The following is a 24,296-nucleotide window of genomic DNA, read 5'->3' as shown; positions in this document are numbered from 1 at the left end:
AGTCCCGGTTTGAAGCTTATTTTTGTATTCTAAATCCTCTATACGGTAGATACTATTTCCATTTTAGAGTTAAAGAAATTGAAATACACAGTGGCTAATTAATTTACTCATTTATTACAGGTAGAAAATGGTAAAGCAGAGATTCTAATCCAGGTATTCATATTATTTATGGGTTTAATCACTATGTTTTAATGCTTTTCCATCACCAAGCTCCTTTAGAAAACTATGAAACTCGCTCAGGAGTTTTGAGGTCTTTAGTTCCTAACTCATCTGCTTTAGAGACAGAATCTATTGTCGGATCGATTGGGTTCGAATCCCATGTGGTCATGTCATGAAGGAAGGAAAACAATGCCCCTGTGTTTTCATTTTCATAAGAGAAAATTCCCCAAATATTTCTGTACTATTCTAGTATCATATTAAGTTGTCAAAGAATATATATAAAGGCAAATGTTCGTACTTGTTTCCTATGGATTTGGTCTGGCCTTCTACTATGGCAAGCTAGGCTGGGCTCAAGGACCTAGTCTACCTAATAAGAGCTAGACCAGGAAGGGGCAGGAAGACAGATCATTCACACCTTCACAATGCATCTCTCTTTTCCCTACCTATCTTTAACCTCTGAGCCTTACCCCTCTATCTGCAAGAAGAGAAATTCAAGAAATCTTTGGGAAAGACCTCTTCTGCCAGCCAAAAGCTCAAAGCAGAGACAATTATGAAATAATTCCTATCCACCAGCTACTGAATGCTTACTATGTGGCTAATGCTAGAATCTTCTATGACCAAACATGTCAACACAGCATTAGTATCACATGAGTCACTAGAATGCACCTTAGCTTACAAGTTAAACTAATTGTATAAACTCAGTTAATTTTCAAAAGTTTCCTCTAAACTATTGCTTTAATCATAACAGAAGGTTCTCAAAACTCCTGACAGCCAGCAGTTGCAGTCAACTACAGGCTGACTGGCCACCTGTTGTAAGGTAGGAGCCAAGAACAAATGTGAATAAATTCAGCTTTGTTTATTAAGCAGGAAAAGCGACATCTGCCACAACAGCCAGTACAACCACCCCAAAGGACAAACTATAGACACAACTATCTCCCAATTCCTGGTTGCTTCTATTCACCCCTCTTTTACATCTAACACAGGAGTCTCTGCCACCTTTTAGCTGTACTATGAGAACAATAACATGCTACCACTTGTAAAACATGAGCTAAAACATATGTATTTAATATGTTATCAATAGATATGCATTAGAAAATTTATAAAGATGAATATTTTAAAAGACTGAATAATATGCTGTTAAATACTGAAAAAGGAAAATGTTGCCAGTGTATTTAACTTTTTAATTAAAAGTCAGGTAGGTAACATTTTAAACTCCACTAATTGCTTTTAAACAATCCTTTTACATTTTTATTCCAAGTGAAATCAAACTAGCTATCTCAAACCAGTCAGAATTTATAATCTATAAGGGGAACACCCAGTGGCAGCATTTTGCAGTCAGCTGAAATGACAGAAAGAAAGGAAACTATCAAATTATGGGAAACCTAGCATGTTTGTGATGTGGTAGACAGGTTCAACTGTATGGTATCTTTTTCACATTAATATTATGCTTATTAGGAAGGTATTCTCATAGCCACTTTACTGATAAAAATTATATGTATGAAAGCTCAGCAACTCATTTAAGTTCACAAAGCTAATAATTAGCAGGTCTTCTGCTTGCAAAGCTGCCGACTCCAATAAACAATGCATTATAGAGTTTCTATGTCCCACATCTGAAAATCTTAAATTCATAAGAATGTGGCTAAGTGTCAGATGATATGGCAGAACATCTTGAATTGACAGGACAAACTCTTCTTCTCCTTCCTCCATCCCCTGCCAACACACACACACACACACACCCCAAAATACAAAAGTGTGGAAGAGAAAGTACAATCACCTTGTACTTCTGTATTGCCTCATTAGTTAAGCATAGATCAAGGTTTCTCTGGAATAACAATGAACCAATGTAAGGAAATCTGACTCTAGTCCTCATGAGCATGGCCACATAGATGAACTACATAGGATGAAAGTGCTTCTCTTCCTCTCTCTCTCCCCTTCTCCCCACCCCCTCATACAAACACCACACACCATGCAGAACTCTAAAAAAAAAAAAAAGTTTCTAGACAATAGGAAAAACATAGCAGCAGCACGACAGCATTGTCTGAAAAAAAAAATATGACCTCAGAATGAACACAGAGCACAGTTTTCAGCACTACATTTACCTCCCATTGATCCCTCATATAAATAAAGAGTAATCACAACAATTCTTCCATGGTGTCCCCCAGATGTATTTTATCGACATAAAGGCACACAATTTAACCTACAGAAATAATTCACAATGTCCATTCCCACCACTATTTCATTTTCATCATTCCACTGTTGAGGAGAAGCTCAGATAGGGTCAAAGACATACTAGATTCCTTAGGGTGCTCCAGTAGGATGCCTGAAACCTTCTTATGAGTGAGAAATTGGTTGAGATCGGAAGATAAGATCACGAAGAAGTAGACTGCTAGGAACTGAGAGGCAAGGGAAGACCATCCAATAGGAAGAATCATTTAAGTGCACATTTCAGTGGGCAAGAATTAAGATAAGATAGTATGGGGAAAAGTAAGCCACAAGCGGAAATTACTGAGAAATGAGAAGACCCAAAAGTTGGTAGGCAAGAGAAAAGAGTAAGAGTAGTTAAAAAGATTTTAAGAGGAGACAGGAGCATGGTCTGAAAATGGCAATGAGGAAAGAGGAAGATGTCTTTTCCAGCCCCCAGCCTTGTAGTATGAAGTGAAGGTATAAGAAGAAAATAGCCACCTCTTGCCAGGCCTTCAGTGAAAGCAGCAACCTCAGGGAGAGTCAGTTATCAGAACAAGAAAGTAAAAGTCATATATAGAGAAAAGTCTGAAACGATCACAGATTTTGCTGATAACAGTCCATAGACTCTAAAAAGCACAAAGAAGAAATTTTACGAGTTAGGGAGAGGTGTCATAAGAGGACAAAGACTAAAATTATTAGAGTATGGGACATGGTGGGGTGCAACCTGAGAGACTGAAAGTTCTTATTGTGACTGTCTTACACAAGATTAACAACACGGATTTATCCCAGTAGATTCAAAAGATAGTGAAAGGCTATGAGTGTTGGAGGTAGGAGGGATGAGTTTCTCAGGCCGCTTCTTCACCCTCACTGACTCAGGTGAAAGGCATAAGGAGCTGTGGGCTTAGTCTCAGTGTACATCCAGTCCTCGCAACAACCCTACATACTAGGTACTGTTATTCTTTCCACTTTACTATTTATGAGAAATAGAGCTTAATCTGTAACTAAAAGTCAAAAACAAGAGAGTCACGAACTATCATTTGTCTATTTTAAGAAGAGATGTGTACCTGCAAAGAGAGAGACAAGTTGCAAAGGGTCAAGAGCAAGGGGTAGGCCCTGTGTAACAAAGCCAAGACCTTTTTGACCACTAAGAAGGTCTTTGAGGCCAGACAAATCCACAGAAGAGCATAATGACTGCACTCTGCCTATGCATATACACTTTGAAAGCTTGGAGAAGACGAGTTTAGTAGTCATCTATAGCACAAATTTCTCTCTCTCAACAAAAGCACAAAAATCTCCATGTTCCAGAATAGTGTCACTTATAGAGATACAGATTTTGTAGCATTTGGAGCATAATTCAAATATTTATGGTGGCTGACACTATTGTGAATCTTACTTTTGAGTGCATTCTAAAATTTTCAGGATTAATTTTCCAGGCTAATTTAATTTCTTATCTGATAAGAAAAATATAGCTGATATAGTATGAGGAATATTATATGGAAACAAAAAGTGAATTTCTAACATTAGCAAAGATTTTAATTAGGCTCTGTTTACCTCTATTATCAGATTAGGAAAATATGGCCCATAATTTAAGTAACATTGGAAAGTGTACTTAAAAAGCAGTTATTGATGGTATGCTACTAACCTGGAGATGCAAGACAAATATTCATTCAAGAGATCAGTGGTGAATGGTCATCTACAAACACCTCTGTTGGTAATTTTAACAAATAAAATAATGCTGAACACATGAACAGGAGGATATGGCTATGAGAAGGAAAAAACACACCTGAGAGAGGGTACAGGACAGAATTTAATTCAGTAATACGATTCTTTCCAATTTTATTCAACTCAAAATTTCACTGCTGGAATCCAGTAATACATATGGGCATGGACACAACATGCATATTAAGATTTAATCAACCTTTGCCAATATGACAACAGTTCTGGAACTGTTTTACAAATCAAAAATATATGAAAGGGTTATAAGGAGTAAAAAGTATTGCATTTATATGAATAATTGTGTTCATAATAATTTTAGTATTTCTAATCTGACCAATATGAAATGCTTACAGTCTCAATAACCCCTTGCATGATAAATATTGGCATATTATTATTTGATTTTTAAAATTTTTTAAGTTCCACAGTAATAATGCTTTCAAAAAAAACTCATAAAACTTCTTGATGCATTAATAAATAATCCTGAGGTCTTTCTTAATGAAGCAAAAACAAAAAACCTGCTTGGAGCTACTTAGCATCAAGAATGCTGTCAGCTTCTCTGGCTCTATATTAATCAGAAAAACAGCAACTGAATATGTGGAAGTGCCCATATTCCTCTATTTATCTAAAAAAATCAGAAAAGGAAGCAATATTCTTACTTCCTCATCAATAATTCCCATTTCTTCATGTTTTTTATTACTTTTATTATTGTTGTTATATCCTCAAGGGATTTAAAGAGTCAATAAAAATTTGTGATCCAAACCTTTATCTCTGCCTCTCCCCCAACTAAGGATGTGCCCTGCAACAAAACAGACTGCCAGCCCCCTCCTACAGCCATGTCAGTCCAGCACCTGAAAAGTTAATCTAGCCTGTCAGTGGAGCAGTATTGAGCTAAGCTGTTACCCTTGCTTTTCCAAGGCTTAAATTATGGTGGATTACATCATCCTTTGGCAGAAATATCACCCTTCCTGTGTCTCCTTATGAAACACCACCAGATGCCCACTGACATCATGAGGTTTTTCATGAAAATAGATATTTTCCTGTGTGTCTTCAGAGCTAAAGGTCCATGAGCTAAGGAATTCCCAAAACCTTAAGATAGAAAATAATCAAGAAAAATGATTTCATTCATTGTAGATCACTGATACAGAATATACCAGGCCTTAGGGGAAAGGTTTACTTTTTATAATTCTGCATATTTTTCCTACATTTCATCAAAGACCCTGTTCCCTGTTCCCTAGTGACAAAGGTTTCTGTTAATGAGTAAATGCCTCCTGAAGAGGACTCCACCAATCTTTAATTGCTAACCCCAAACCAAACAACTAATAGAGAAGTTTCTATCAATTATCCTGTCAGAAAACAAAGATAATTACTATAAGTGTCACCAATTTATGTCACCAATCTATGAATAAATTGTGCACCAAACATTCATATGTGAGTTTTGTAGTTGACATGTGTTTTCAGACAGGGTCGATGGTTTAAATTATGGCTAGGTTTTCTGGCTAGCCTATAAAAATCTATTTGAACTACTACGTACCTAAACAAAATAAAAATAGTACTATTTCAATTTTATTTCACTCTTAATTAGAACATTGTTTCTATGGAAAAGTTCAAAGTTCATCCACTCATTCATTTATATTAAACTAAACCATACAATAATGTCATTTTTGTAGGTCAAAAATAGTTGAAAATGACAACTTTACAGGGTTCAACCTGATGTGCTCGTTCAAAAATAAATAAATAAATGTAACTGAATAGCATGAGCCATAAAGAAGCCAGAACAAAGACGTGAAGGACAAAGACCTTATATTTAGACATCATCACATCCAGTTAACACACAAAGGTGTATGAGTAGCAATTTGATGCATTTAACTCAAGGGCAGTTTAAAATAGACACTGCATTTTAAAATTACCAATCACCTTAAGCGGTAGACATCTTCCCCTTTCTTTAAGCCCTTTATTCTGAGTAGGGACAGGATGAAGGTTAAGCCATACTTGGCAGACAAACCACATGAATGAGAGTCAAATGTTTACTAGACTTGCCTACAGCAAGAAGGGCCAAAGACAGCTCATTCTCTATGAATTTATCCATATATAATGGTCTGTAATTCAAATTTTCTTATTATTCCCTTTAGCCTTAATGTTCATTCAAATTAGTTTCAGGTAATAACTAGATTAATCAATTTAATAAGAATATTAAGTCTGTTTTCCATTTGTAAAATCTACAGAATAAATATCTCTGCTTTGTGTAGGCTGCCTAATTATCTAACCATATTTGACTGAGTATATATTAGAGTGAGCCAAGCAAGGTGTGGATCACAATATGATCCCTTATTCAACTCCAAATTTCATAGTTAACCTTTAATTAAATTTATCACAGATTTCTCCATAGTCAATAGTATCCATGTGTTCTATTAATATTATTAAACTCCTACAAAACTATAGTTTGGGGAATTAGATGATATAAGCTTAGAATCCAGTCCAGTTCCAATAAAAGTTTAAATTTTTAATCATCTTTCTGAATATAAAATATCCAATTTTTAAAAAATCAAACAATGCAAAAATAAAGCAAAAATTGGAAGTCAGCTATAATTAGAGTGAGGGTGTAGAATAAGGTGAGCAAGGGATGGTGATTTTTTTTAAAAAAAAGTAACTTTTTACTTGTAAGAAAACAATGATATCCTAAAAGCCAGAACCAATATACCCTACTTTGCCCATAACTACTATACAAAACCATATATGATTAATACTAAATATTGGTTTAAATAAAAATGCTTTATAGATTTAGAGGACATAAGTCACCTCCCAATAACATGTCAAAAATAGCAGTGGGTCTAATTCTTTATAAATCACTATCTGGTACATTATCTTATTTGATGACTCATTCATTCAACTGATATTTATTGAGTGAACACCAGGTGCAAAGCACTATGCTAGACACTGGAGATAGAAGAGTGAATAGACCCTATCCACTTGAGATTATATTCTAACAGGGGAGGTAAGATGTTAACAACCAATTACAAAATAAATTGTTAGCTAGAATGTTAATAAGGTTAAAGGCACAGAAATACATGGTGCTCTGAGAGCATAAGGCATCTAACCTAGTCAGAGAGGATGGAAGGCTTCTTTCAGGGGTGCTATTATCTGAGTTCTGAAGGATCCAGAGTTAATTCATACTAGGCAAATGAAAGAAGTGGGAAGAGAGTCCATGTAGAGTGAGCCACAAATACAAAATTCTAAACAAAGAAAAAAGCATCAGAGGCTATTCAAAAAACTGAAAGGAAGTAGGAAGAGTAAAGGAAGGGTAGCCTGATATGAGCCTGGTGAAGCAAGCAGGAGCCAGATACAATAAAGTTTTTGAACCTCAATCCTATTGATAATTTGGGTCAATAATTCTTTATGAGAGGACCTATCCTGCACTTTTTAGGATGTTTAACAGCGTCTCTAGCCCCTACACACTATATGCCAATAGCACCATTTCCTACTCCCAGCCACTCTGTGAGAACCAAAAAATGTCTCCAGACTTTGCCAAATGTCGTCCTGGGGACAAAATCATCCCTAATTAAGAACCACGGTCACAGGGCCTTATGGATGATGTTAATAAATCTGGCCTTTGTCCTAAAAGCAGTGAGAAGACACTAAATATTTTACAGAATCAGTGATTTTTCAAATAATCTTGATAGGGCAAGAGGAAATTAATTAAAAGAGTGACATTCTACAATTGCCAGAGAAATGACAGCTCTCCAAGCCTACAGAAGAGTAGGTCAACCACTCCAAAGATGTTCTCAAATAGGTAATCTGCCTCGCTGAAAGTAGGAACAAGGCCAATGGTCCTGCAATTTCCCAATGTATAATTTTTATCTGGTTCATTTAGATCTAGGGGCCCTTTTTGCATCTGTGTTCACCATACAGCCTGGCAGTAATGCTCTAGTGTTTGCTAAATAAAACGTTTGTTGATGACTTGGAAGTCCAATATGTATATTGAGGAGGAAGGGCTGGGACTTAGATTAAAAAATAGTATGAAAAACATTGTAGATGACAATTATAAAGATAGAATATGTAGGAATAAGATAAACAACAACAAAAGAAACCTTGATAAATCAAACATCGAAACCAAAGCAAATATCAAATACTGAAAATAAATAAGTTGTGCCACCAGAAGCAGTCATTTTTTTTTTTTAAGAAGTGTTATGGCACCTTATAGACTGGAAGCTGAGACTTCAGCTCTCTTTCCCATCTTGCAAAATGGTGAGTGAAAAAGCTGAGAAGATGGACACTAATGAGAAGAAACCTGGAGCTAAGAAGGCTGATGCTGATGGCAAGATTAAGAAGGGTAACCTCAAGGCCAAAACACCTAAGAAGGGGAAGCCCCACTGCCACCAAAACTCTGTCCTGTCAGAGGAATCGACAAATATTCCCGGTCAGGCTAAGGTATTCCCAAAAGACCATGTACAAGAGGAAGTATTCATTAGCTAAATTCAGAATTGCAAAGAAAAAGAAGGTTCTTGCTGTCATCACAAAACCAACTGGTGGCAACAAGAATGGTGGTGAAACCTTGTGAAATGCCTAGATATTATCCTACCGAAGATGTGCCTCAAAAGCTGTTGAGCCATAACAAGAAACCCTTTGGTCAGCATGTGAGAAAACTTTGGGCGAGCATCATTCCCAGAACCATTCTGATCATCCTCAATGGGCTCCACAGAGGCAAGAGGGTCATTTTCCTGAAGCAGCTGAGCAGTGGCTTGCTACTGTAACTAGACCTCTGTCCCTTGATCAAGTTCCTCTGAGTAGAAGACACCAGAAATTTTTCATCACCACCTCCATCCAGATTGACATCAATGATGTGAAAATCCTCAGACATCTCACTGATACTTCAAGAAGCAGCAGCAGCTGTGTAAGCCCAGATACCAGAAGGGTGATATCTTCAAAAAATATGAGATTACAGAGCAGCACAAGTTAATCAGAAAGCCTTGGACTCTGAAGTTCTGCCAAAAGTCAAATCTGTTCCTCAGCTCCAGGGCTACCTCTGCTCTGTTTGCTCTCACAAATGGGATTTATTTTCACAAACTTGTGTTCTAAATTTATTAAGAAGAACCTAATTAAATCCCTGATCTGTTTTAAAAAAGAGAGGGGGGAAAAAAAGAGTCCCATGGCTACACTAACTTAAGACATTTATTGGTTAGAACAGAAAGTCAACTGTTTTCATCCTTGTTAACTCGATTGCTTCTGCTCTTTAGGAAAAACATGTAATTTGTCACTGTGGATTCTTTTCGCTTCAATTCTGCTGCATTGTTAGTTATTTTTATTTTAATGAGTGCTTGGAAGGTATTTATTATATAATTTAAAGGTAATAAATAAGATAAATCTGGATGAGCTTCTAAAAGACTTGCTATGTACACCCTTATTAAGAAACATAAGGGGGCATATTCTGCAATGACCAGGCGAAAGTTTTTTTTGTCTAGTGCCTCTACCTCTAGCCTTTGTCTATTTCTCTCGCTCTTTCCCATGTGTTGGCTCTGCCAGTGAACTTGCTGTTCCTTCTCCAGCTGTCCTCGTAAACCAGGGCCCATCTGTTCAGGAATGAGTTCCACTCAAACCAAGAACCAAGAAGCAAGAGCCAGTGTACTTAGGCATGCTGGAATGGAAAAACACTGCCGATGGAATTTCTCTGACCCATGAGCCAGGTTAAGCTTCCAACAGCCAAAGCAGTCATTAAACTGTTCTCACTTGAGATCTTGCTCCAAGTTCCAGGCAATTTCCTGATTTTTAGAAAACCGAATGATTCTTAATCCATATATGCCACAAGTAAGTAATATACAACATGTCTGCTTCTAAGTACTTGCAACAGAGGTTCACGATCTTTGATGGGCATCAGAATTACCTGCACTGCCCTTCACAAAGACACATGCCTGGGCCCTACTACAGACTTATGGAACAAGCCTAACTGGAGATGGGGGCAGACCATCAGTTATTTCAACAAAATCCCCAAGAGAACCTGCCCACCAAATTCTGATGTACACCAAAATTTAAGAATAACTCCTCATAGACTAAAGCAATAATTAGTAATGGCAATTATTAGTTTCTCAAGGATAAATATAATTGACAATATAAATTCCTTAATTCCAGATGGTTTCAGCCTCCTCTCCAGATCCAGTTATACAGTATATGCATAATGAATTTTAGAAAATAAATACATACATATCTACAACATAAATATCTACTTTAATCACTTTTCTCATTTTATTTATATATAAGAACTTCTAGACATACCCCCCAAAAAAGAAAAATACAAAATGCCAGGATCTACACCTTATTTGATCACTTGGAAATGTTATCCAAGAAAGTACAACATTCCAGGTTCCTAGAAAGGAAAAGTTTTTTTTACCCATCTTTTCTACCATGAGTGCATTTTGTCTCAATTATTAAAAGAAATGAATACAAGCCATGTTATACATAAAAGTCATAAAACTCCCAGGAAGAAATGAGATTAGTCATCCTTCTGTGTCGAAGGGAGATTAATTCCAGGACTCCCACTGATACAAAAATCCATGGACGCTCAACTCCCTTATACAAAAGACATAGTATTTGCATATAACCTACGCAATCCTCCCATATACTTTAAATCATCTCTAGGTTACTTATAATATCTAAAACAATGTAAATGTTTATAAATAGCTGTTAAACTCTATTGTTTAGGGAATATTAACAAGAAAAAGTCTGCCCGTGTTAGGACAAATGAAACCATGGTAGGCCTAACTACATAGCACATATCAGCAACAATGTAACTTGCTTTGAATATTTTGAATGTTAAACTCTATGCACCTCACATTGGTCCTCTATTTTATTTATTCTGAATCTGTCCAAAAATGACAAATGTTTTTCCACTTAGAGAGCACTCCATGAAAACTGCTGAGTAAGGGCACTGGAATAGGTTCTTCATTCCTAATAAATCACTATAATTTATGTCGCACACTTCCCCTTGGAGAGGATAATAAGAGGCTGATGTGCATAACATATTTCCTCAAAAAAAAAAAGAAAGAAAGAAACGCCTTTTACTGGATACTTACTCATTCTGGACATGCAGTTGTAAAGCAAAATTGACATTTTGAGAGCAGGGCATTAAGCAATGTTGAGAGAGATCAGTTGCCAAATGGAGCTTAGAATAGAACTTTTAAAGTAAATCAGATGAAATTAATGCTACACTGCCCCAATATCAATGTAATCTTTGCCATTAGTATACCTAGGAATACTGCTGAAAACTCAAGGGAAGGAAGTTAAAGGTGGTGACCCAACCACCTGTTGCTTAAACAGTCCTGAGATGCATATACACTTGTGCAATCAACCCACAAACCCCACCATCACTACCATGGCTCATACCCAGTGTCCTATACGTACCCAATCAAATTGAGTACTTCTCAACCTGCGAAGTGTGTAAGATTCACACACTTTGGGGTTCGGGTGTCTGGACTTCTTAAAACAGACACCCAAACCCCGCCTCTGGAGATTCTGATTCAGTAGGTTGAGATTGGGTCCAAGCATTTGCATTTCCAAAGATCTCCCAGGTGATGCAGATGCTGCTGGTCTGTGGACCACACTTTAAGTCACATTCTTCCAAGTGATGTTTTATGATTCCTTTTATACTTCAGGGTTATTTCTGGGTGTTCATATTAACTCTGTAAACTAAGAATGCTGAAGGCAAACCGGTTTGGCCTGTATTATACTACTCTGGGCCTTGCATTTCCCCAGGAAGTACCCTGGTAGGAAAATGCCATTCAACAGACCCAAGTAAATATGATTTTTATATTGCTAAACTCACTAGGAAGTAAAATAGTCAGAATCCTATGTAAGAAAGCCTGACTCCAAAGACCACATTCATCTCATTACACCACAGTTATCATTAAAGTCATGAGGAAATGAAATTACTTGGAGAGGACCAAAAAGAGGCTGAGATCAGAATCTCTGGGAACACCACTTGTTATGGGGTGAGTTGTGTCCTCACCCAAAAAAGATATGTTAAAGTCCTAACTCCCAATCATTCATAATACGGCTCTTTGGAAACAGAGTCTTTATGAAGGTGATCAAGGTAAAATGAAATCATTAGGATTGCCCCTAATCCAACATAAATAGTGTCTTTATTTTTGGAAAGAAATAAAGAAAATTTAGATATAGAGACAGACATGCAAAGGAAAAACAATATAAGAACTCACAAGGGGAAAAAATGGCCTTGTGACTGGAATAATGCACCCACAAGCCAAGAAACACCAATGGTTGCTAGAAGCTAAAAAAGGCCAGAAAGGATTCTCCTCCGGAGCCTTCAGAAACAGCATGATGGTGCAGACATCTTGATTTTGGAATTCTAGAGACTAGAATTGTGTGACAGTAAATTTCTGTCATTTTAAGCCACCCTGTTTGGAGTACTTTTTTTTTTTTACAGTATGCACAGGGAGTAACACAACAATGTTCACAGGAACAAAAGGAAGTGTCGGCAAAGGAAGCTAAGAAGCCGCAGTAAGAGGAGAAGAGTGCTATATCATAGGACCAAAGGGGGAAGAAATAAAACTGAATTTAAAGAGAGAGAAGTAAGAAAATCACAGAAATTACCTACACAATTGTTTTCCCTCTAAAATGACCTTTCTGGGCAGGTGAACAACTGTAAGTGCCCACGTGATTAAGAAATCTCAAAACATGTTTGAGGCATCTCTTGTTAGCAAGAAAGAATAATAATAAACCCCCTTATGTGTCTACAGAATTATTCAAAATGTCTTTATCATTGATTCTCAAAAACAATCTGATGAGGGAGGCACTGTCTCCACTGTTTAAATAGGACGCTGAGGAAGAACTAAACTTGAAGTGAAACTATAAAATGTGCAGCCATTATGTTAACTGTTTCCTTATTTAATATCTACAACGACCTTCTGAGGGAGGTGTCTTATCCACTTTTCTCAGGTCAGGAAACAGAAATGTTAGGTAAATTGTCCGAGATCAAAAAATTGGTATTAGTTTAAAAAAAAAAAAAGGGCATTCAAACTCATATGTTACCTCCAAAACTCGTGTTCCTCCCACTACATTCTAAATAAATGGCCTCCATGCGAACTGCTGGGCTCCGTGAAACCGTTATTAAAATAAGACAGGTATCGAAAGTGGATTTCTGAAACTATGGCTCCCTAACTTCACGGAAATAGCTAAAAGATATTTCTCTTATCTGAGAGACCTTCATACATAAAGTAGCTGAGGAAATCATTCTCACAGAATTGGAGTTTACTGCTGCCAAAATAAAATATATTTCCCACACATGTGTATTAGTTAGAATGCCTTATTGTCAGGTGAACAACTTTAACCTGCTATGTAGTTAGGAAATCTCAAGGTAGAACATGGAGGTTACTATCAGAATCACATGTACTTAGTCCTCTCCTTGATAAGTAATGGGCAATCAGCTCAACACCAACCATATGGTACATTACAATATAAAATTTAAGCATTAATAATAACAGCATGTTTTCTTACCACGCTGAAGATTAAATAAAGATTTATGGTTTAATAAAGATTTCTCACGAGATGTAGACAGTTGTTTTCATAGACTATTCTACTTAATTTTAATGTTTTTTTTTATCTTTAAGTTCTGAAGAAAAATACCAATATTGCTTATAATCCAAGAATCCAGAATAGCAAATGATATAGCATTCTTTTTAATTTTATATATTTATTTTGGAATCAGTTATAAAGGATGTCCAAGAGGCATTTAACTAATCCATGTAGTCTTAATAACTTATATAAATGTATTTTATATGACGACCATGATAGAAAGTCTCTAAAAGGGCTGCCTTCATCGTGGCAGCCACTCCACATTTAAAGAGAATTCCCAGGACTGAGGGAGTCCTCTGCGGGATGTCCTACCAGTCCCCAAGCTCTCTTCTCACAACCAAAAGCACTTGAAGGCTTACTTCTGCTCCAGTGTTCAGGCCAACCCTGATCTCTTAGAGAAACATTACAAACAACTCTAGCCAAAAACTGAGGGTCAGAAAAAATCAGCATCAGTCTCCTTGGCCACTAGCTCAGCTCAGATGCTTGTACCCCAATTTTGATCAGCTTGATTCAGTTCTAGGTTCCACATTCCAGTCTTTCAGTAATACACGTAGTGCATGTATTCCTCCAGATCTTCAACTGATCTGAATGGTTTAGTAAAAATTAAATCCTCAAAAAAATATTTTAAAAGGAGATAGAGCTGTCTAGCCACAATTGATAAAGGCAGAAGCAACAAATATTTATTAGTATGAGTAGTTTCTCATTCCTAAAATAGAAATTTAAAATATGCCACTTTTAATTATTATTTTAATGTGTTTTTAAATCTGCCTTATTTCAGAAGAATAAATAATAGTTGCATTTAATTAAAATTATTATAGCAATTGAATCTCAGTGATTACATGTATCTTTAAATTTTACTTGTGTTTTGTTTTGCCTCAAATAATTTTGGAAATATGCCACATTTTAAGTACCTTACAAGGAGTCTAAGTTCTTCAAAGGGCTATACTGTCTTGCATATAACATGTGATAATTTCATCATATATTAAATCCATAAATCCCTACACGTTGGTTTAAACCATGTGCTGGGGAATTATCATGATTTGTAAAATCTACTGCCATCAAATTAAATGTTGTATTAACAATTATGATAATTACTTTGGAAAAATAGAACAAAGAAAAGCACTAGACAGTAACAAGTGGTACTTGTTCCAACATTCTTTTTTCTATTTTTTATTAATGTAGGGGGGTAACATTGGTTAAAATTACATGGGTTCCAAGTGTACAATTCAATAATACGTCACATGTATATTGCATTGTGTGTTCACCATCCAAAGTTAAATTTCCTTCCATCATACATTCTAAAGCAAATACAATCCTCTTTAATTCAAAATTCTTCTATTAATTACTCAGGAGGCCCGTAACAGTTCTACATAATTTGCAAACCTTTTTCATCTTTGAAATGCATACTTTCAGATACAAGGGTACTTGAGAATCCACTAACAGTATGATCCTAAAGTGAGGGATCTTCCTTTGGAGAAGGAAAGCAGGCAGTGGGTAATAGAAAGCCATGATTTTTTTTTTTTTTTTTGAGGTACCAGGAAAACTCAAATTCCAAAATCTCTTTCCCTCCTTACATATTTTCTGTTGTTTGAACTACTTTTTAGTTTAAGTTCTTACTAATAGTATAACTGGCAACAATTTGAGAATTTTAACATTTTAAAGTTGCTATCATTTTTATATAACTTAGAGTGACAAAAGCTCTATAGGTAAAGATGAAATGGTGAGAGGACATGGATAATGAGGATCCCAGGAATCTGAGTCTAGGGAAGGTGCCACCAAAAGGGAAGAAAAGCCACCAGGTTCTGGGGATAAAGCAAGTCCCATCATGTATACTTCCTGAGAGGTGAAAGCCTGCATAGCTGGATTCTGGCTTACACTAGGCAGGCATCATCATGGCCCAGGCCAATAAACCAAGCATTAATCAACATAACGGTGGCAAGGGACTTTCAGCTCAGACCCCATTCTTCCTTTCACCTGGCTCCAATGTCTGCTTCCTTCCTACTGGTAAATTAACAGCCTTTAGCAGACATTATCTGATGTGCCAAACATCTTGGGGACCAATTGGTTTTGGAAAAGTCCATGAGATCTAGAGTCATTTATCTTTATCTTTTACTCTTCTGAGGTATCACTATTCAAATCCTAGTTGATTAGCTGGGCTTAAAATCTCTCCCAGGTATAATGGAAAGAGAAGGCAAGCAGTAAATCTCCTTCAAGTTTTTAAACCATGTAAGAACAGAACAAGACATAGGATGGTCAGGCAGATTTCTGCTTCTCACATTGGGCAGAACAGGGTCTCTATCTGTGTCCCTTGGACCCTCTGAAAATCACCACGCTTAACATGTTAAGGCCCTGAATACTAGAGACAATATGCCTTTTAGAGGGAAGAACAGACTATATCATCCATCTAATGTAGCAATGGGTTTCTTTTTTGAGAAATTTAACTAGCCCATCAAGCAGACATCTGAGACAGATACTCTCTACTTAATATGGACACAGCCTAAGTCATACAGAGTAAAAAATAAGACTATAATTCTAAGGAAATATAAGTTCCCACAAATTAAATTGATTTCATTCATGCTCCAGTTGTCCTGTTCATTCCCAACATTTTTAATGCTGATAACCTTCTTACCAACTTCTCTGTTCATGCCTGGGCTCACACAGTCTCTTAATCTGTTAATTATCTCTGTTAGTTATTCATCAAATACTATATGCTTCTAGTTGGAATCTAACCAAATAAAAAAAAGTTTCATGCTCTCCTAGGAATAACTTATAAAAGACAAATCTAGATTTCATCATACAGTGCACACACACCATCCAGTACCCTCCAGAGAGATAGTACAGTTAAAACAAAGCTGCTTATCCCTTCCTTTCAAAGCAAAGTAGTGGATTCTAAAAATTTCAGCAGAAAATAAAATACTCAAAAACAAAATATGGGTAAAGTTATTATGCTTTCAAAATTATTTCTACAAAATTTTGCCATGTCTTCTGTTAGAAAATATCAACCTAATGCTTAAGTATCTGGGGCTATTTTAAAAGTTCCTCTTTTAAAAAATTGAGAAACAGTACATATGAGAGAATCTACCATGACATTTTTCCTTTAGCCTTTTCAAAAGCAATAACATTACAATGGCTACCAGAACAGTATGAGAGAAACCTCATCTTCACAATACATATAGCAAACAGCAAGAAGGCTTCCCAAACCAGTACTGCATGCAGAGTCAACAAAAAACAGGAAAGAATGCAAAGTGCCTGCAGTAAGAAAGACCAGAGCAAGGGATCTGAGAGCCAACAGAGAACTTAAGAATCAAAACTGTGATCCAAAGAAAATCTGAGGGAAAACAAGATGAATAGTGAAACTGAAAAGAAAACTAGATAGAGAAATAAGAGGTCCCAGGTAGACAGGATCAAATTAGCCTGTGGACATAACAATGGATTCAGAAAGCAACAGTTCTGTAATTTGCTCTTTAAAACCAAGACTGGATCTAAAAGATTACAGCATGTTCCTGATACTATTTGACCCCAAAATTCGACCTGCTCCCATGTTTGTTATATATCAGAGCTAGAAAAATGAGTCAAGATAAGTCAGTTCCTGTGCTGATTTATTGCTATCCAATTAGGAAGCTCTCGGCTCACTGATCAGAAACAAAGATTAAAGGAAAAAAGATACTATAAAGGCTAAACCTTCTACAATCTTCTATCTCAACCGACTACACACAAAGATATGTAGAACCTAATTTAGTATGGGTTATAAATCACTGCAAATGTTAAAGAAAAAAATGGTAATATTTAAACATATTTCTTCTGAATTCTGGTGTATTGGTATCCAACCAGTAAAAATACTTTTTAAATGAAGCTAAAAATGCCCTTATTTTGAGAATCTACATAGAGCAAACATATCCCATATTAAAAGATACTATGTAAATGAAAAATATTTATAAAAGTATAGAATACTGTACAAATATGAGTAAATATTGTTACTATAATTGTTATTTGGCTCACTTCATTCTAATTGCCTATTCCTTACTGAAAGCAGCAAGAACACTGGTCAGGATCAATACATGGTTAACTAGCACCATGTGGACTGAGGGATTTGTCTTGGTGCAATAGTTATTTAACAGATTACTGCTGCTCTGTTCATTAGATGATGTTAATACTTAAACACCGTATTTGCAAAATCCCAAGAATTTCACATTATATTTTTATTTTTTATTTCTTAGGCTAGCACACATAGAAAATGCATGTAAGAAAACTAAGATTATCTTAAAGTAAGTAAAGTAAAATTATAATTAGGTCAGAAACTGAAGCGTCAACACGTGCTGATTTATTAATAGGTGATGAACATTTTTCAGCAAGAGATTTTGATCAATTCTGATGACTATTTGGCGTATCAGTGGTAGCAATATTTTTAAGACAGAATAAAGTAGGCATGGAGGGAAAGAGGAAAGAAAGAAGAAAGGGCAGGTGTCAGAATGCCTGAATTTTAGATCTTCCATCGATAAACTGTATGATACTTGGCAGCTCAATCTCTCTACACCTCAATTTTCCCCTAATATATAAACTCAGATTATGTCCCAGGAGCATAATGATGATTAAATTAGATGGTATAAGTGACATTATTTTACAAATGATAAAGCCCTATGTAATATAAATGTATTACTACCCCCAATACTCAGCTCAAAAGAGGAAACAATAAGAAATAATGAAGAATAAATTTCATTAGGTGCTGGGTTTATTTGATCACAGAGTACTGTTAAGTTTCATTAATTCAATTTCCAATGCAGATTTTTCAAATTTATTTACCCAAAGTGTTAGGTGGCTTTTTTTTTTTTTTTTTATAAATACCCGTTAAACAGAAAAACTGATTCTCGCCAGATAATTAGGAATTTTCTTTCCTTGAGGTACGCATAGCTGCAAATGTAAAGAAATTTTCATTTCACTATGTGAGATTTTTTTAAAAAAAAAAATAATCCATTGTTCTCCCTTAGCCTTCTGGCCTTCCAGAATAATTTAGTTCTGGATTCCCTGGAATACTGGGAGGTTAGAATGGGGAACATGCAACTGCTTTCTCAGGCAGAGAGTTCCTGAACAGAACCTCTTCCTGAGTCCTTGATGTGTCTTCAAAATATCACAGGAAAAATACCCCAAACCACATACATTCCTGCTTTAAAGAATGTGTTCTGTTAAAGTGATCTCTGAAACGTACTTTTCCAAATAATTTTGGTGATCACTTTAAAATAAAGATAGATATCTGAGAGAGAATTTCCAATCAGGGAAATTCTCAAATATCTGCACTGAATACTTTCAGTAAAAGCAAAAATAAGACAGTAACAATCCCCTTAGGATACTGAAAATTAAAATCCTCCCTCAGCAGTTCACTTTTTCTTAGTTACGTGTCCCAAATTTCTGAATCTTCATTTGTTGTCAGCTACCCCTTTATTTACTGCTCAACATTCCTCTACTGATCATAATGCTGTTATATCGAATTCATATTACTTTTGCCCCTGATGGTTTCTTTTTATTATTATAAATAAGCCATATTATGAGTAAATTCAATATGCAAATGATCCAAATAATAAAATTAACAAAATGTAAAACTAATTCTGGATAACCCAAGGCCTAAAACTTGTTATCATAATTGAAGTATTTCATAGGAGAAGGCAGCACCAACTAGTGTGTGTGACTATTCCAGCTGAGTACTGCATATACATTGAATAAGCCAAAGGAGATGAAACGTATTACCCAAAGATTTAACAATATAGGCAAAATATCTGTAGGCAGGGGGACATTATCAGGCTGCAACTCATGCAGTTGCTCAAGTTACTAAGAAACATCACTAGAAATGTAACAAGATGGAGAAAATTATATTTACACAGAGGCTATATGAAAGAATACTTCACTGAATCTCATGAGGTGGAGTACATCCCACAGTAGATATGTCCGAGCAGCTGTGGTATTATAGCTTCTAGGGATGCAGGTAAGGATTCACTGAGTGAGCCACCAGCAGCCGGCATGGCACCCATCCAAATAAATATTGAATAGAATTTTCTAGAAGGGACATCAAATTATTGCCCTACCAGAGCAGCGAGATGTCACCTACATAATCGGATTTTCATTTTAGATGCTGTACTCTGGCAATAGATTGGAAGGGAGACACTTAAAATCACAGAAAGACATTAGCAGACAATTGTAATCAACCCAGGCAAGAAGTATCTAGCACCTAACTCAATCAGTAATAGTGAGAATAGAAAGGAAGTAGCTGAATTCATGCATGATTTTGAAAGTGGCCATACAGAGAACAAGTAGATAAGGAGAGTAGAGATTGTCCCTAACGAAACATTTTCAGTTGAATTATGGGCAAAAAAGCCCAACAATACTGGGTTCAGGAGGAAGTGGGAGAAGATGAAGAAGAGATAAATGTAAACCCCTTTTTCATATATATTTACTAAAGAGAAATGCTTTAAATCATCTTAAATGTCATAAATAACCTTAAAAGAGGGTCAACATTTATAGGAAAAATAGGATATGAAAACTAGGTTTTCAACATGAAGTCAGTTTACATGTATTATATACATATGCTATTAAGTTTATTGAGTGACATATTAACATAAAGAAAAAGTGAGTCAGAGTCTTACCCAAAAACTTCAGAATGAAAGCAAACCCTCCATAGCTAATGCACAAACAGGTCTGGAGGAAGCTTTGTTACCGTTGCCCATAAAAGAAAGTGCTTTTGAAAAACTTCAAGCTGACACTTGAATGTCAAAAATGAATAATGTACTTAAGTGTGAACTACCCTCAGAAAATGTATAGATTCACAAGTGTAAAACCAGACAAATGTTGGCTAGAGTGATTGCAGAGTCTTGGCCCATTGAGATGTACAGCAAAAATTCCCAACGCCATCTATTCCTTTTATCTTTGAGGTAGCCCATCTTTAGGAAAGACAATTAGGAAATGCCTTTACTGGTACCACTACCGAAGGGCAAAGAAAATGCCTGAGACCATGCCCTCTGCCCCTGAGACACAAATTTTGAAAATTACAATTGCATCTCTTGCCAGTACATCGCAAAAATAAAAATAAAATTTCATTACAAACATCGCACAATTCCACATTTACCCGCGTATGTAAAACAAATGATCACATCCATACAATTAGCTAATAAGATGAAACACCTTCATATAGTTCCCAGTACCTTGGCAGTAAACCCCTAAAACAAAGAGCTAAAGTGACTTTAAGCAAGCCATGTGCTAGAGCTAGCTAGCACTGACTCCCGAGAGTCAATTTTGTGTATTTCTTTCCAACTCCATGTTCAGTGATGTCAAGTCAGTAGCTTAACTCAGTCATGGTGTAAGGATTTATACCACAGACACTGGAAAACACTACAAATCGGAGTTTTTGTCCCCTCCTAGACAGTGGTTGTTAAACCTTTACCAGCCTATTACTGCTCTAAGCATCCTTTTGTCAGTGCTATAAAAAGTAGACTTGGATCCTTTCCCATTTCTCAGTCTGGAAGAGTTCTCCAGGAATTCCAAAATGCCAACATTTTCAATTCTGAAAGTTCACTCTCTCCAAGGGAATATACCTGAACAGCATCCTTGGTATTGCTAAATTATACCAGAGTAAAAAAATACTTTTTTGCTACATCAGCTTCTGGTACTGCTCTAATATGTCAGTTCATGCTACTTGACAGCTAGGAGTCTAATTATCACTCTCTCATTCAAACATTCAGCATTCCTAGACTATTTAGACTTTCAACCCATTGAGGCATACAGATTACTCCTTATTCCTCTTATTATTGCCTGCTTCACGCAAAATGACTTCAGATGCAGAAACAAATGCCCATTGTTTTGTAACAAAGAATGTCAATCATATTACTAACAACCTTGCCTCACAAATATATACTGCATGCTCTGTGTCAGGTGCTGACAGTAGAAAGATGGACCAAGCACAGTCCCTCCTCATAGAAGGTGGCAAGATAAAGTATGGCAGCCAGACATCTAAGCAGCTTCATCCCCACTATATTTTAAATGAGAGGAAGAACAGCGAAGAATATTTCATAATAAGAGTAAGAAGAACAAGAATATTTTGGAATTCCAGACTTTCAAAAGTGTACAACTTCTCATTACATGGATACTTCAGTTCCAAGAAATTCATTTCCTTAATGAATGCAGTGAGCCAGGCACTGTGTATACCTTTCACCCATCCATGAGAATACAGAAAGTGAGAAGCAAACATGCAAATCATTGAGTTTTACTAGAGTATGAGCTACATAAAAGATGCCATTCAGCAATAAGATACACTTTAGTTCTTAGAACTATATCACATGTGGCCAGAAAAAAATGTTTAAATGAATTAAATAAAACCAAAAACATGCAAGCTGGCATTCTTTCAAAAATATTTCTCTGCACCTTCAAACAATATACTAATAAAAATATACTAAATAAATATACTAATAAAACCATTATCTTTCAACCATAGATGTATTTTAAAATGTAAATGATTTTTCTTGTCATAAAACAAGAAAAATGTATATACGTTACATAATGTCAGATTGCTATTGAGTCAAAGCAACATTCAATTGATATCTTGTAATTTATTGTCAATGAAAAATTCTGTAAATGAGAAAATTAATATCTACTAACTCCCATTAACGAATGCAATAAGCAAAATAAAAGCTATGTTAATTTTCCAATTTTCATTAAGACATAATCAAAATACACAATTGATAACAATTAAATCTTCAGACAAAATACAAGTTCATTTTATTAAAAGAAATACACAGCAATCTGTTCCTAAAATAGTTGAATCATGGTGATTTAAAACACATCTTTTGCAAAAATAGCTCCTGAACATAGCTTTTCATATTATAAAAAATTTAACAATTATTCAATGTGGTCTTTTTAAAAGATTTTATTCCAAACCACAATACTCAAGCTACATGATATATCAATTTATATGTATACGTACAACATGTGGAAGGTATCTTGCAACTAGTTTTCATATATGATTTAGATTAGGAGTCAACAAATATTTTCTAAAAAGGGCCAGATAGTAAATATTTTAGGCTTTGCAGTCCTTATGGCCCCTGTTGCAACTACTAACTCTGCCTTTGTAATATGAAAGCAGCCATAGACAATGAACTCATGAGCATGCCAACCTCCAATGGCCAGAAATGGCTAGTTTGCCAAACCTGTCTTCAGTTTTAAAAGTTGATCTGACTCAAGCACTTTCATAAGTACCTCTGACATTTCCCAATATCTCCTTCCTATTTTACCTCTTCATTCAGGGAAAACTGTCTTAACACGTACACTCCAAGAAACTGGTGATTAGAATTTTCATACATTAATACTTTATGTTAAATAGACATCTGCTTGCATAGCCTCTATCAATCTTCCTAATATCTGGCAATGAATAAGCACATAGTAGGTCCTGGGTATAGGTGATCGGTTCTATTGGTCCCATTAAAATGATGAAATTTGCTATGCCTAACGAAAGCTTCAGGGTCTAATCCAAGACATAAATACAAACAAAAACAGAATTTAAGAGAACATGCAAATTTTGTGGAGATATTATTCACAAAAAACAATTGTATTCAAGCACTGATTGTTACTCTTTGCTAAATAGGAAGTGCAGGTTTAAAATTGATCATTTCTTTAAAGTAAGTTATTTGGGCATTATTTGGATAAGTACTAGTTGCAAGATTATTGAGAAAGTTTACCAAGTTCATTCCGGCTTTTTCATAAGTTAATTAGCATTGGCTCTTTCAAGAAATGAAAGATAGAAAAGTTTGGAAGTTTAGTGTTTCCTTAATTGCACAGACATTTCTGAATTGAGAAATAAACCAAAACATTGCAAAGATCCAAAATTTAATCTTCTGGGGTTAGTAAACAAATTATTGATGGTACCATAAAGACTTCCAAAACAAGAATTAGTTTAATTCACTGTCACTCAAATCAAAATAATGAAAGTATATAAAAAGCAAAAGATACACATACATGCAAAAAAAATGAAACTAGATCTCCTTCTTATATTATATATAAGAATAAACTCAAAATGGATTAAAGACTTAAATATAAGACCCAAAACTACAAAACTCCTGGAAGAAAAGATAGGCAGTAAACTCATTGACATTGCTCTTAGTAATATTTTTTCTGCACTGTAAAATGAGAATATTAGAACCTGTCTCATAAAGTTGTTGTGATACTTAAATATTTGTGATCCACTAAAAAACACATAGAAAATGTTGAATAAATGTTAGCCTTTAGTAACATGCTCATTTTTCTTGGTGCTATGTCATTTTATTTACTACAAATTGACCTCACAAATGACAAGAGACTAGCTGCACAGAAAGGAGAACTGGGGTCAAGCAGTTGGGACAGGAGAAATGCACCAGAACACAACTCAATCCATGTGACACAGCCATGCTCTTCTGGTGAGCAGCAATGGATGTCAGGTGAATGTAGTGCCATGCAGGCAGGATGCCAAAGCAATGTTTTGAGCTAGCGACACCAAGCAGACCAGAAATTCAAAAAGCAAATGTATATATAGTGACAGATTCTATGGTTAACAACTACAGCTCAAATACGGAAACTGTCTTCGTAAACACAAACTCAAATATAGCCATGATAGTAAAAGATTTATACTTTGCTTTTTTAGCCTTTTCCAC

General features: G+C 35.6%; 1 protein-coding gene and 1 pseudogene across 3 annotated transcripts in view; one reads left to right on the top strand and one right to left on the bottom strand.

Moving 5' to 3' along the window:
• Positions 1-24,296, bottom strand: part of TAFA2 (TAFA chemokine like family member 2) — a 422,074-nt gene that overhangs the window by 251,203 nt on the left and 146,575 nt on the right. The gene's annotated exons all lie outside the window — the stretch shown is intronic.
• On the top strand, positions 8,299-9,132 carry LOC118613835 (annotated as a pseudogene).

This window comes from Rousettus aegyptiacus, unplaced genomic scaffold (genome assembly GCF_014176215.1).
Source record: "Rousettus aegyptiacus isolate mRouAeg1 unplaced genomic scaffold, mRouAeg1.p scaffold_m13_p_2, whole genome shotgun sequence".
NCBI lineage: Eukaryota > Metazoa > Chordata > Mammalia > Chiroptera > Pteropodidae > Rousettus > Rousettus aegyptiacus.
This window is presented reverse-complemented; position numbering and strand designations above follow the sequence as displayed.